The sequence below is a fragment of the Pogona vitticeps genome, chromosome 14 (genome assembly GCF_051106095.1).
Source record: "Pogona vitticeps strain Pit_001003342236 chromosome 14, PviZW2.1, whole genome shotgun sequence".
Lineage (NCBI taxonomy): Eukaryota > Metazoa > Chordata > Lepidosauria > Squamata > Agamidae > Pogona > Pogona vitticeps.
Window position 1 is genome coordinate 6,750,001 of NC_135796.1, and position 16,224 is coordinate 6,766,224.

A 16,224-nucleotide genomic window follows, 5' to 3' on the forward strand; every position below is an offset into this window, starting at 1 on the left:
TTGGTGATAAACAATTGGGGAGGGGTTAGATCCCTTACAAAAATAACCTTAGGTGCCAAAGGCTTCCCTGCTGGGCAGCACATCGCTCCTTGCCGGAGAAGGATTTTTGACGGGGGAGGGCGCTGAATGGCGGGGGGGGGGCGCGCGCGGATTGAGCCGAAAAAGAGCCCACAAGGACCCCACCGAGCCCGCGTCCCCCGTTCTGAGCTCAGTATGATCAGTAGGCTGGTGGGCCCCTTGTGGTCGTCCGGATAGATAGACCAGCACTGCAGCTCCCATCAACCCTTTCCAGCACAGTCAACGAACAGGGATGATGGGAGCTATAGTCCAGCAGATATGGGGAGAGACCACTCCTCCTATGCATGCGCTCTGGCAGCACCGCTGGCAAGGCACAGATTTTCCACGTTTTTTCCCCCCTAAGCAGGTGTCAGGGAATAACGCTAATAGCAAAAGAGAGACAGCCGTCGAGGTCCCAACAAGCGAACATCCCCCAATCTTATTTAAAAGTAAGCCTTTTCTTGGGAGTAAGTTCGTTTCCTTCCCAAGAGATGGGGAACTCATGTTACGACCCTCTACTTAGACTGACCCGGCAATAGAGCCCACCGAACTCTGTGGGAGTTGACGATGCTCAGAGGGTGAAACCACCGCAGGTCTTGGTTGGCCAGATAAAGTTGGCCGCGGAGCAGGAGGGCTGGGGAGGAGGGGCTGCCGCTCGAGGTTTGGGGGCTGCGGCTTTCATCTCCTCTTATAATTAGCCCTGTTAGCTGGTGTGTGTGTGTGTGTGTGTGTGTGTGTGTGTGTGTGTGTGTGTGTGTGTGATGCAGCTGTCCAATTATGCTTGAAGGTCCACAAGTCCGACCCCCCCCCCCCGCCCGTCACAGTGTGTGCGGGTGGCCAGCTTGTTCTGGGCCAGCGCTTGGCCGACCTCCGGCATAGGAGATCCTCCGACTTCCCTTGTTTTTCGCTCCTGTTTACCCCACTTTTAGCACCCTAAATGAGGGTGCGTGGAGCTGCGGTTGAGACGCTGAAGCCCTTCCCGAAGAGCTAAGCGAGGACTGGGGTCCACACATCTGGCCAAAGGGATCGCCCAGGCGGCCCACGGGCGATGGTGTCGGAGGACGAAGGAGAGAGACCCGGGTTCAAACTCTTACTAGGCGATAGGGTTCATCAGGTGATCTTGGACTCGAGGAGACCCCGCCGTGACCCCTACTTCGCCTTGCGTTCCTCGGAAGAAAGGCAAGGTGGTGGTGGTGGTGGTGGGGGAGAGATACCATGAAGCAGTAAAAGAAAGGCCAGAGATCTACCAACCGATTAAAACGGACCACCCCGACCGTAAGCCAAGGACTAAGTCCTCCGCTCGGCCCTGCCCCTCCTTTTGCCGAAAAGACCAGGGGTGGGGAAAACCCCCCGCAGAATGGGTTTTTATATGCCTCCGCACGGAGGCCCAAAGAGCTAGAATGACACTTATTTGCTTTGCCTTAACTATCAGCTGACAGGGGTTGACTTTAAGGTACGCCATAAAAACCCATCCGCGGGGTAGTTTCTTTAAAGAGAGAGAGAGAGACGAAAGATAAAGAGCCTGCTGGGTTTATTTGCTCAGAGTAATAAATGAGTGCCTTTCAGGTGAGGAGGTGCTGGGAGGGTAGAATGTCAGGAGAGATTTACACCTGTCCCTTACAGCTGAAATTGACAAACCCCTATAGCCTAAAGAAATGACCACTGGAGACAGCCAGTCTAGGCCAAAGCGGCAGGTTCTCTTGAAGAAGAAGGAGGGGAGATCGTTTTGACTGATACACGCCGTCATCGCGCCCTATCATGAGTGACCCTGCATGACGGAGCCTCCTTTGAACCCATCCGAGATAGAGGCACCGTCAACAGCCAGGTTCTTACACCTCTAGGCAGAGGGACTCACACCTGAGAAATATGCTTGACTTTACAGCTTCTTCCCAACTGTATCTCCCTGTTGCCAGCGGCCCCCCCCCCCTTTCTTGGCACTTGCAGAGGAGGAGAGGGAATCAAAGGGGATTTCTTTCTTTCTTTCTTTCTTTCTTTCTTTCTTTCTTTCTTTCTTTCTTTCTTTCTTTCTTTCTTTCTTTCTTTCTTTCTTTCTTTCTTTCTTTCTTTCTTTCTTTCTTTCTTTCTTCCTTCCTTCCTTCCTTCCTTCCTTCCTTCCTTCCTTCCTTCCTTCCTTCCTTCCTTCCTTTCCCTCCCTCCCTCCCTCCCTCTCTCCCTCCCCAGCCCACCTTTGCCTCCTTCCCTCCCCCCAGCCCACCTTTGCTGGCAGATGTTATCCAGATGCCCCAGGAATCCAGCCCAGTGAAGTTCCTTTCCTCTTGGTGATGGTGATTAGGAAGTGGAGCAGGGTGGAGTGGAAGAAGATGAATGCATTCCTCTTGCCCTAAAGGGCCTGTTGCCATCCCTCCAGTAGAGCCTGCTGAAACACTCCTATCTTGTCACCCTCCAGTCTGGATGGCCTTTGGAGCCATTGGCCACTCAGCTCCAAGGCAGAAAAACTCGCATGACTCTCTCCAGACCCAAGAGAGCTCTTAAGGATCAGCAGATGCCAGACAGCTGATGAGAGACTTGAGAGCATTTCTGGCCTGCTGCAGCACTGAGTTAGATCTGCAGAATATTTGTTGTGCTAATCATCATCACCACTCTCATAGAACTGCAGAAATGGAGGGGACCCTGGCGGCTATGCTCATCGCGCAATGCATATAAGAAGCAAAGGTTCATCGAGTAAAAACAAAACACAGAGTTGAGCAACTTGGATTAGGAGAACCACTAAAATGTTCCAAAAGTAGCAGGGAAGCAAGATGGTATAAAGATTAGGGATTCAAAGGTCAAACTCCTTTTCTTGTCTATGTGATGTCTGTGCAATTTGATGTGGCTAATGGAATCTAACTGATGAGGTTTTCGGGGGGATCTTGGTTGTGCTATCAGACACTTGATTGGGCACATGACCAAGATAGGCCCGTGCAGCTCACCAATTAGCCATGGCAAGCTATGAAAATGGCAAAAGTATTTTTCTCCAAGTGGGACACATTTAGATGTGGGTCTGACAAGTGGAACTCCCAGAATGCAGAATTAGGGATTTTTTTAGTTTAAAAAAACCAATAATTCTATGCCTAGATGGTGGGTTCTCTTTCAAAGGTATTTAAACACCTTGTCGTCTGTCCGAGATGCTATGCTTGTAGATTTCAGTAGGGCATCAGCAGAGGGATTAGATTTGATTATATTTGGGATGCCTTCCTGCTGTATATGATTATATTTATGGCACAAACTTTTCCAGATCAGGTTCTACTTCATCTGTGATCCTCGGCTGGCAGGTAACTTGTAAAATAACATAGTATAAAACAACACATGGCAAACACCTACATGACAAGATAGACTTTTTCAGCATACTTGAGACCAAAATACCAGCATGATATGGTGGTTGGAGTATGAAAAAGGGCAGACCACAGTTCATATCCTAATCTGTCCATGAAACTCACTGGAGCTTGGACAAGTCACCCTCTCCATCTAGCTTAGCAGACAGAATTTTTTTCTGAGGAATAAAAAAGCAGAGGAGGACCATGTGCCCCACCCTGATCTCTTTGGCAGAAATGTGGGGGATTCATGTAAACAGGAATAAAACACACAAAGGAAACCACCAAGCCATCAATAATGAAAGAGCTTGCAGGGTGAAAGAAGTCAACAGGAAACATCCTACAAACATCACAGTTAAACAACATTGAAAAGAGATATGTCTTTGTCAACAGTCTGTGTTCTTGAGGAGGGAGTTATGATCTTGGAACTGCAGAAACCAGCCCTTGTCAAGGAGGAATCAAACTCCCAATCTCTGGCTCTTTAGCCAAAAACCGAAACCCCCGAGCCATCCAGAGTTCTGAAAATTAAACATCCTGTGTTCTCCTAGCAGTCAGAAGGAGCTAATTTCTCCCTGATCCTGTGCGTCAAAGCAGCGGATGGTTTCTGAGGCTTAGAGCTGGCTCTACCATTAGGCAAAGACTGCTGCAGGTGGGCAATGCTTTGGAGCAGTAGTTGTAGCTCCTCCAAAGTATTCCCCCGAATCACTTGGCCATTGTTCCATGTAAGCATGCTATAGAGATTATTTTGTAAACTAATTTACTGCCCTAAGGGGTCAATGGAAGACACCGTCTCATTGTTAGACTTGGAATACGATTCAACTGCTTGTCCAATTTGCTTTTGCCCCAAGGTAGTGGGGTGAGATCTTGTCCTTTGCCTCAGGCAGCGAGCATTAATGTGACAGTCCTGCTGGGACAGTATATGTGAAGCTGAGGATATAGCAAGGACCTTGCCTGGTCCATAATTTTAGGAACTCCACTGAGACAGAGAGGCCCATGGCTGATTTTTTTCAAGTGCCGTATATCTGTTAAGCCCCATCCTTGATATTTTAGAATCCAACGACCATGGTGTAAAGTGGAGAAAATAGCTCCAGTCTCTGATAGAGTAGTTAGAAAAAAAATAAATCTCATGATTGAAGTTGACTGCCATTGACCTGTGTGCCAATATCAGTCCAGCACACTACCCAAACTAATTAGATATTAAGAAATAAAAGTGTGCTGGGATGAAAAGGGGGTGTTGCTGGCCACTCAGGAATGTAGCAGGAATGAGAATACTGCATAGAAGGAATAAATCACACCCTTACCCTTGTAGTAATATTTCTACTGGATTCACAAAAAGGCATACACCACATTACAGAACTGATGGAATACCCCCAACACTGCGGCTGACATGGTGTATGTTTTGGGGCCCATCTCTGTGTTTAGTCCCATAATCAGAGTAACCAATCACTTCTTACTAATCATAAACAGCATCCTACATATTTCAGATTTTTAATTACCAGATGAAGCCATAGTTCTTAGCATGGAATATCTAGGACTATATTATACCTGCCTGTTGGTGTTCAAGAATGAGGACCTCTCAGAAAAGCAGGTGAGCTGGAACATAATCCAGCACAACCGTGGTTATACATGTAGCAGTTCAATCCATGACCCATAATAGTTGAGCATTCCAAGTCCTGTGCCCAAATGAATGAATCTATTTGTTTTAGTTTGTTCTACATTTGGATTTTTTCTTTCAAAATATGAAATTTCCCCCTATGAAGAAATATATGAATTCTGGAAAATTTTCTTCCAAAATGAACTGAAAAATTCTTAACCATCTCCATTCCTAGATAAGGAATGCAGAATTTCTACAAGTTAATTTTAATGCTTGTAATTTCATGAGTAAAAAAACTGACTAAATTGCAAAAGGAAATATGCTGATTTCTTGTGCTTTTTTTGTCCCATGTATCAAGTTCTAAAAAGCAATTGCAATTTCATTTGAATGCAATAAATTTGCCACCACTTTTCTATATGGTCTTGATATTACTTCTCCCTACAACATGCCTTGAGACAGCTCATGGGCATTTCATGATAATGATCTGGAATTAAATAAGTGAAGGTGTATTTTATTTTAGTTTACCCCCTGCATAAACAAAAGAAGTGTTCTGCTAGATCAGATCCATCCTGGATTCTGATTACTCACTTTACTAACCTTCTACCCCAAACTGCAAGCAACCACCTCCTTCATGTTCTATCCAATCTCTCTTCCCCCCCCTCCCACATGTAAGGGCTTCAGTCCATTCTGTAATACAAAGCAAGCTACAGATATCCACATGTGAGGATAAGCTGAGACTTGATTACTTGACCAAGAAACAGGCAAAATGCTAGGCTATGCCTTCTCTTCCAGGCAGTGCAGGACACAGCTGCTTCTGGTAAATACAATCTATCATAAATTAATAAGCTTCAGTATGTTTAGAAATATTGTACCGTTTTCCCCAAAAATAAGACAGGGTCTTATATTAATTTTTGCTCCAAAAAGCGCATTAGGGCTTATTTTCAGGGGATGTTATATTTTGCAGTCATGTCATCTTCTGGTTGCTGCACAAGGGTGGAGGGCGGGGTTTCATTTAACAGGGGCTTATTTTTGGGGTAGAGCTTATATTACGAGCATCCTAGAAAATCATACTAGGGCTTATTTTCAGGTTAGATCTTATTCATCACATGTTGACCATTTCTGAACTGAGAGCCCTAAATGGCTTATTTGTTTGTTATTCCACTCTTCCTTCATGACACAGAAGTGTCACAGACTGTTGTTTGCACATTCACCCTAGTTTATCCTGTGAAATGATCTCTAATGCAAAGGAAAATTAATGCAGTTGGTTACATTGTATAATATTAAGGATCTTAGAACTGCAGAGCTAGAAGGGACCCACTGGATCATCAAGACCAGCTACCATCAACGAGGCACCGTGGGGGAATTGAACACCCAACCTCAGACTCTACAGCCAGAGACCTAAACCACTGAGCTATCAGGCAATCATATCTGTAGGTTTTTGTTTGTTTACTTGTTTTTAATGATAAAAGAACCAGACAAGGCTACCTGTGATTGCATTGGAACCTAAAGCAATAAAAATGAACAGGGTCTATGAATATATAGGAACTTCCTTTAAAATACAAATAAAATATTTATGTTACCTACAATGATTTGTTATGTGTATTTTCGGAGACCCATGGGAATCTGTAGTTAGTCTCAAAATGGAGACTGCAAGTTTCAGCTGTAATGCATTCAGTCTGCACCTCCAAGACAGCAAATTGATTGCCTATTTAAATATTTTTTAGTTTCTAAAGTTTAGATTCAGCAAACATTGCTTTGCAGAAGCAGCAGAAAACATGGCCTCATATTACAAAAAAAAAAAAAAACCCACTAAATTTAAGTAGTTCACTTGGTAAAAAAATATCAAGTGAAACAAATTATGAGTATTCTGTAGTATTTAAAGGGAAATGAAGTCCTTGGAGTAACACAGTTCCTCTGGAGTAACTGTAAAAATAACCTTTCTGCCTCTGGTGATTGATCCTGCCTGGAAGACTATTTGTGATATTCTTCATTTGAAAAAGAACAAATGTCATTTTAAAAAGTGAGATCTTGAGTCCCTGTCATCTAGGTCTGATGAATAGCTTCATTCAGGTTATCACAAATCAAAATTTTGTTCTTGCAGGTTCAATTGAGCCTGCAAGAACGAAAAAAGAAAAATAATTTGAGTCAGTGTCTAAATGGTACATTGACCATGTATGATTTTTTTAAAAAGTATACGCGGAGGAAATTGAAATAATCCATCACAGATTTATGAGGATTACTATGAGGAGAATGGATAGGATTTTCAGGTTTCTTGGACTACAAATCCCATAATTCTCCATTTTGGAATTCTCTCTAATTTTTAGTCCAAGATATCTGAAAATCTTGTTATAAAGAGATCTTCAGCTCTCCAACCTAGCTTTTTAATTATTATCTTATATTTCAAGCATATGCTCCCCTATTGAGAATGGCTGGTCTTGAGCAAGAAAGTAATGGCAGGAAAGCATCATGGAGCTCCCAAAGACTGCTAGAATCATCTAGGCAGAAACTGTTTAGTTTAGTTTTCATAAAAATCAGGTAGAATTCACAGTGACTTTTGTTGCTGCACTTGAAGTTTTAAAATGCAGTTTATTGCAATTTTAAAATGATGCCCAGTCCTCACTTTTAAATACTGTAGCAAGATAACATCATAGTTTGACCAGTGTTTATCTTTTTGATGCCTTTGGCTTAGATTCCATTTTAAATTTTTTTTTCATCAGCCCAGTCATGTTGGACAGCCTGAAAAACTTCTTGTGAAAAGCGGGGGGGGGGGGGGACTGCTTATTCCAAGCACAGTCACAGTGATCCCTGATTTGTCCTTTGTGATTTTCAGAGGCAGAGTGAAATAAACAAATATAAATATATAAATAAAACTTTTTAATAACTAGGTAGCACATCGCAAGAACAGAATGAAAAAAATGGGATTGTCAGTATTATTGACAGTATGAGCTGTAGAGTTTGAAGCTGGGCATTTTGCACACCCTGTAAAGCAACAGGTTCCTCTTTCAGAACTGAAAAATGATAATAAAAAAGAAACTAGAAGATATTGCACATTTTTCTTACCTTTCACTGCAAAAATGTGTCAGGTTTCCTACAGGCAGGGGTGTATGTGAGATAAACACATGTGCCATGTGCCCCCTTTCCCCTCTGCCCTGACAGTCGTGGTCCAAATGCAGCTGAGAACATGAGTGACAGCCAAATTGGCCCCCAAACCCATTTCCCCTTCGCTCCCTATTCTTTCATGGCCATGAACAGGTGTTTTTCACACCTAGCAAATATTTCCCTTCCTTGAGTGTTAACAGGGGAAATCAGACCTTTCTCTTTGAGCCTGGAATTTTGATGATGGTGGCAGCAGGGGCGGGAGGGTGTCAGGCTGCCTCGCTTTGGAGGAGTGGGTGTGTGACATCTTTCAACACACACATCCATCATTTCTTAGTTGAGAGGGCGGCCTATAAAACAAGTCGTGGTGCCTGTTATTATTCAGTCAATTCAAAGGTGTCTTGTTCTTTTTTTAAAAGGCCCTTAACAATCAGGGATGTGTCGCCTCATCCATCATCTTGCCAAGGTATCTGCCTTGGTGTGAAGAGGGGATCCTGAGTGATGTGAATGAACAAGGGCTAACAAACTGAAGCTGAACTTTAAAGAGAGAGAGAGAGAGAGAGAGAGAGAGTGGAAGGTACCCTGTACAGATCCAATTCACACATATCATATGAGTAGACAGTGATGTACGGCTGAATTGTAAAGAATAAGCAGCCTTCACAACAGTCCCATAGATTTGCCTCCAAGGAAACACCTAGTATTCAGATAGCTGTCCTAATAATACCTATCAGCAAACCAGTTCTATTTCCCATCTCCAGTCTGAACAGGTATTTTGTAAACTTAATGGATCTCAACTGTCCCTTCAAGTGCAATTGTGTTGGTGTTGTTGTTAAAAGCAGATGTAGCATGCTATAATATACTAGGAAAATACTTTTTCTGTCCTGGGAACAGTGGGTCCTGAGGGGCTGGCAAATGGAATCATGATCTTACTTTAAGAAAAAGTCCCAGTGCTCTAACCTGGCAAGTGAAATATATATATACTGTATATATATATATAAACAACTATTGATCTGCTATGTTATATTTTATTTATTCATATAACCTCACCCCAAACCAGTATAAAATAAGCCACATGCTTTAAAGGTATGTAAAACTATTTAAGAAAGCAAACTAAACAAAACAAGCAAATTACCACATTAGAAACCCATGGCCTCACTAAACCCTGAGATCACAGGGAGCACATGTATAATTTAACAACAACAATAAAATCTTACTAAACTAAGCCAGACCAAATCATATTCAATAAGTATGTGCACTGTCTTTGGAAAAATAAAATCAAGGGCATTTGATTTGATTCTGGAGTGTCTGGAGGGTGAACCAAGGGCCACTATTTACTCCTGGCATGGAGTAACTCCGGTACTGAGGAAGAAATGAATCTAGCATTAGTTTCAATCAAGGTTCCTCACAGAGAGACTTCCACATCATCGGTGCTACTGCAAAGATGGTCCTATCCTATATCTCCATGTAATGTGCTGCTCCCACTGATTGGGGCATGAAAGAGGTCAGATTTCAATGTCTACATGGGCTATTCAGAGCTCTAAACTTGATCAACATCATATTGAATTGGAACAGAAATAAATTAGCAGTCGGTGCAATTCCTTTAGAATCAGTGCCACATCATTACTGCAAGGTGTCCTGTCAGCAGCCTAACACAGTCAAACCTCTGTTGGTGAGTAAGGATTCCAAAGTCTCAGGAAAAAATGGTTTGTATCCTAGCATTCAACATTTCCTTTCTGTAAAATGGACACATTTTAAAATAGTGCTTTGAAGTGAACTTCTAAGAGGAACATTTCCAGCACAAGAAATGAGCATAATTTGTTCTCTTTTGTAGGTGAAATAATGGTGGGGATTAAGGGCACACATTTCAAAAGAAGAACAATAGCAGCATGCAGTCCATTTATCTACTGTGCAACTGAAAGGAGAACATGGAAACAATACTACAATATTAAATTAGATGATAAGTAAAACTGACCAAATAGATGAATGGAGAAAAAATGAATGGAACTGAGAGATTTTCTTTCTGTTCATCTGTGTATAAAAGATATTCAAGAATAGAATATATATTTATTTCAAATGACTTATTTTTAAAAGCTCTAGTAGGGTTTGTATAAGCTGGTTCTGAATTGACAGAACAGCACACAGAAATGCTTTAATCTATAATGCATATAATACGGTTTCTGATCATGGTATAGTCAATAAGAATATTATACTGGGGTCTGATTATAAAGAGATGAAGAAATGCAGAATTGATTTAAATGTTTCTAGATATAAAATATAATTGAAAAGTTAGAAAAGAAACTAATGGAAATTTGGAAAATTAATGATACTGAGGGTTCTAAAATGGGATTATATGAGATGCAATAAAAACAATGATCTTTATAAAAAGAAAGAGATTGAACAGGAACAACAATGGAATTATTTGGACAAGCTTTCGGATTGGAGATTTAGTCCTCAACAATTGGAAAATTTAAATAAATTGATCATGGAAAATTAAATTGGAGAAGCATGGAAAAAAACAGAAAAATGGGAAAGCCCCCGGACCAGATGGACTTCCCTGCTGAATACTACAAAGCATTTGAAGAAACTTTAAGTCCATATTTCAAGAAATTAATAGAAGATATTGAAACTAGAGGGGAAATTCCAGATTCATGGAAAGAGGCACATATCTCCTTAACACATAAAGATGGGAAAGGGAAAAAAACAAATCAAGAACTATAGACCAATCTCTCTCCTGAATGTTGATTATAAGATATATATGACCATTTGGGCAACAAGGCTAAAGGAGGTACTTACGGAAAGGATACACAAAGACCAAACAGGTTTCATCCCTAAAAGGAAACTATCATCAAATATAAGATCAATGATAAACATTTTGGAATATTATGAAACACATCCAGAAAAGCAAATGATGTTAATCTTTTTAGATGCAGAAAAGGCCTTTGATAATGTCGACTGGGAGTTTATGTTGCTGCAATTAAAGAAGATGGGAGCAGAAGGAATTTTTCTACAAACAATTAAAGCAATATATACTAAACAGAAGGCAAAGATTACAATCAATGGTCATCTAACCAAAAGCATTTAAATTGAACAAGGCACAAGACAGGGTTGTCCACTCTCTCTGTTATTATTTATTCTAACATTAGAGATGCTAAATAGACAAATAAGAGGGAATGCTGAAATTAAGAGTCTTAGAATCAGGGGAGAAGAATTTAAGCTGCAAGCATATGCTGATGATTTAGCTATGATATTAGAAAAACCTCTGGACAGTCTGGAAGAATTAGTGAGAACTATAGAAGAATTCAGAGCTGTAGTAGGCCTCAAAATAAAATATATATATAAAAATTCATGACTAAAAGATAAAGAAAGAAGACGTGGAAAGACTGGTAATGATAACTAACTTCGAGGAGATACAAAAAGTGAAATATCTAGGAGTTATTATTACAAAAAAAACCCCAAGTAATTTGATGAAGGAAAATTATCTTACAACACAGAAGGAAATTCAGAGAGACTTGGAAGAATGGAATAAGCTTCAAACCTCAGTGAGGGGAAGAATGTCGATAATAAGGATGATAATATTACCCAAACTGTTCTTTTTATTTCAAAATTTACCAATCTTATTAAATTATAAATACTTCAAGTACCTGGACAGCCTGATCTTGAAATTTGTATGGAAGGCCAAGAAACCAAGAATAAAACTCAGAATATTGCAGACTTAAAAGAAAGAGGCAGTTCAGGATTACCGAATTGGCTATTATATTATAAGGCATGTGCCATGGTCTGGATTAAAGAATGGATAACATTAGAAAATCAAAGATTATTGAAATTGGAGAGTCATGATTTGAAATGGGTTGGCATGCATGTGTCTGATATGGGAAATGCAAAGAACAATCACATTTTGCAGAACATATTCTGAGGAAGGCACTCTGTTTAGTATGGCAAAAATTTCAAATACAAACCTACAAGAAAATTCCATTGAGGGTAGCTCCAATAGAAGCATTTACACTGAAAGTATTGAATCAGAAGGGAGTATTACTCGTGTACAAAGACTTATCAAGTAAAGATCAGAATATGAAAGATAAGATCTAGAGAAACTGGGCCTTGCTACAGATTGGTGGTCAATGATGAAATTAGAATTGAGATGCTAAAAGGATGAGCTATGTTTGCCACCAATTCATTTTTCTTCTTCTTAGGCATCCTTCAGTCTCAAAAGACCATGGTAACACACTCTGTATGTGTGTCCTTTCCAGAGCACAAAGCCTGGGTAGAATAATATGGCATATAGGCTATTACCCAAGCAGCAAATCCCCCCTCTCCACGTCACTGAAATAATCCAATGGAAAGGCAAGAGCCAATACGACTGGTTCCAGTGACATTGCAGGAGTTGCCAGAACGACACAAACTGCCTCCGGGACTCCTACCAATTTCAACTGACCCTTTGCAGCTTGATCCAGCCTGTACCAAAACAGCCAGTCTGGACAAGCCCTTAATTGGGATTAGAGATGGGGGTTTTGTTTTCGAATACAAAGCCCCCCCCCACATAGGTGGTTGGTCTGATTACCTCCCAGCCCCAGACTCTGCTGGACCACTTACTGCACAGCGTGCATGGCCGGCATCATCTTCCAATCATGGCAGCAGCTTGGCTGCAGCAGCCCTACCTCCCTGCTCGCACAGCCGCTCCTCGGCTGAGCAGAGACCCGTCCTCCCGCCCCTTTGCCAGAGTGGCTGAGTGAGCAGGGAGGTGGGACTGCCTGATAAGTGGTCTGTTGGGGTCTGGGGGTGGGAGGTAATCAGGCCCACCACTTGTGCTGGGGGGGGATTTGTATTTGTACATGAATATGAAGCCCCCATCTGTAACTGGAACTATCAATTGGATTTAGCTGAAGAAGTAATTTTCAGTCAGCAACAGCCAAGCAAGTGTGGAACTGAAGTACTAATGTTACTTGATTTATTTTCAGCTAAACAGCTACAGAGAGATACTCCTCTCCATTTGTGATTACTCAGGGAAAAATAATTTCAGGGGCATGTGTTCTAGGCTGATTTAAGTTCTGGCACCTCTTTTTCTGGAAAATGAAAAGTAAAAGAGTTAAATGGATTATAGATTAGGAAAATGACTATTATCTATAACTAACAGACTGTCCTTTTAATGCTCCATCAAGTTAAGCCCCAACATAAGTTCCCAACTGTGTTTTCTTTTTTCTTTTCAATGTTTTCCCTTTTGAAGGGGAGCATGTGGATTATTACGGCCAAGATAGTTAATACCTACTCTAGCCTTTCTTGACAGCATCCAATATCTTAATCACTTCCAGCTCCGTCATTCTGCAATTTTCTGATTCTATGAGTAAAAAGCAAGAGCACATTTTCCTTAATTTTGGGCAATGGTCCTGTAGTTACTGCCCTTCTTACCATCTCCTTTCTTGACAATTGGAATGTATATTGGACATAAGAACATGAAAACATCAGAAGAGCCCTGTGCTGGATCAGGCCAAGGGTCCATCTAGTCCAGCTTCCTGTGACTCACAGTAGCCCCACCAGATGCCTCTGGGAGCACACAAGAGAACCAGATCCCTGTCTCCTGATCCCCATCCCCTGCATCTGGCATTTTGGAGGTCCCTTCCTTTGAAGCCTGGAGATTATGCATCCCCATCATGGCTTGTCACCTATGATGGATTTTTCCTCCAGAAATCTGTCCAATCCTCTTTTAAAGGCATCTAGGTCAGATGCCATCAGCTTTGCACACTGGGTAAAGAAATATTTTCTTTTCTCTGTTCTTACTCTCCCAACACGCAAATGGAGTGGATGTCCCCTGGTTCTGGTATTGTGTGAGATGGGACAGAACTTCCCTCTACCCACTTTATTCCACGCCCTGCATAATTTTATACATCTCACTCATGTCCCCACTCAGGCACCTTTTCTCTAGACTAAAGCACCCCAAATGCTGTAGCCTTTCCTCATATGGGAGGTGGCCCAGTGCAGTCATTATTTTAGTCACTCTTTTCTGCACCTCTTCCAGTTCCACTATGTCTTTTTTGAGGTGCTGCAACCAGAACTGTATGCAATACGCCAGGTGTGGCCATACCAGCATTTTGTACAATAGCATTATAATGTTGGCTGCTTTATTTCCAGCCCCCCTTTTAATGATATCTAGTATGAAATTGGCCTTCTTTACTGCTGCCACATACTGGGTTGATACTTTTATCAAGCTGTCCACCAGCACACCAAAATCTCTTTCTTGATCCATCAGAGACAGCTCAGAACCCATCAGCTGATAAATAAAGTTTTAATGTTTTGCCCCAATATGCATTACTTTACATTTTCTTATATTGAAACACATTTGCCATTTTGCTGTCCATTCTCCCGGTTTGGAGAGATCCTTCTGGAGCTCTTCACAACCCCTTCTGGTCTTCCCCACCCAGAAATGTTTGGTGTCATCTGCTAAAATGGCCACCTCACTGCTTATCCCTCTGTCCAGGTGTGAATGGGTTCGTCAGTTGCAGAGTGTGATCCCTGTCTTGGCACTGGAATAAGAGTCGGAGGCTGTTCCATATTCGTAACACAACTTGATTTATTAGTGAACAAACTGAGCTCCATAGTCTTGAACAGATCCATTAAACTTAACTCTCGTAACTGGTGGTAATATTTTACTTTGATTTCTGGTGTTTCAATAACAATCCTCACAGAGGGGCTGGGCCAAACCGCTCCTTGTCGGTCATGGGCCTCCACACCGCACACACCGTCCCGCAGCAAGGGTGTCTCGCCCAGTCTCCCTCTCGCTGGGGCTGGAGTAAAGAGGGACTGGGATGGATCACCCTCTTCCTTCCATGCTGGTTGTGGGGGTATACCACCACTGTCTATTCCAGAGGCCCCAATTCACCTTCTCCCCTGCGTGCGTCTTTTGGGTCAGGTAAGAGTCCTCCTCCAGCTTGCAAGTTGGGGAATTCACACAGCAAAGTTGTGAAGCTGTCTTGCCCAGCACTACAGTCTGTTTGTACTGCCTGGTCTTTCTTGTCAGGATGAGTGCCCGTTAGGATATTGAATGTTTGTGCCACTTTTATATCCCCCTCCCATACAATTAAGTCTAGTTCCTCCCCTCTTTCATCTGCCAGACAGACTTCCAGCCTTTCCTGCTCCTCTACCGGTTCTGTCTCTATCTCCACCAACACTCCTTCTTCACATCCCTGTCCTTCCCCTGTGCTTGGCTGTGAGGAGGACGGCGCACTCTCCCCTTCACCTTCACACCAGGTCATTGACGAACAGGTTGAAAAGTCCCATGACAGATCCCTGGGGCACACCACTTTCCACCTCTCTCCATTGAGAAAATTGCCCATTGACACCTACTCTCTGTTTCCTGGTTCGCAACCAATTCTCAATCCATAAGAGGACCTGCCCTCTTATCCCCTGACTGTGGAGTTTTTTCAGCAGCCTTTGGTGAGGGACCTCATCAAATACCTTCTGAAATCCAGGTAGGCAATATCTACTGGTTTACCCACATTCACATGCCTGTTGACCTTTTCAAGTAATTCTTAAAGGTTTGTGAGGCAAGACTTACCCTTACCGAAGCCATGCTGATTTTCCCTCAGCAAGGCTTGTTCTTCTATACGTTTTAAGATTTTATCTTGGATGAGGCTTTCTAACATCTTCCCTGGAACAGACGTTATGCTAACTGGCCTGCAGTTTCCTGGGTCCCCCCTCTTTCCATTTTTAAAGATTAGCATGGCATGAAGTTTCCAATCTGTGGCCATTGTTTTGTTTCCCATATTTGTTAGCATTTTCTTGTTAGGTTTTTGACAGATTCTGGCCCTGGCCATATGAGGGAAATATTCTCTAGTTCTTCCAGTACTTTCCATACCTTTGTTGTACTGATTCTTGGTCATGTGGTATATATACCAGGGCAAATGTCCCAAGAACTTTTAGCAGTGATTATTTATTTCCTCCTGTTTGAATCATTATGGCTGGCTATACCATGGTACCATTTTATTTCCTGTTTTGCCTCAAGTGGCAATTCAACTACCTGATTTTTATATAGTGATACATCAATATATTGGGAAGGAGTTTCAATTTCAGAATATGTCTTCTGTTGCACTGGGTGCTCATGCAAAATCACATTGGTCCATCTACTTTCCCCACCATCTCTTCTCCCGTTCAGCTTAATTTGCTATTTCCTTCCCC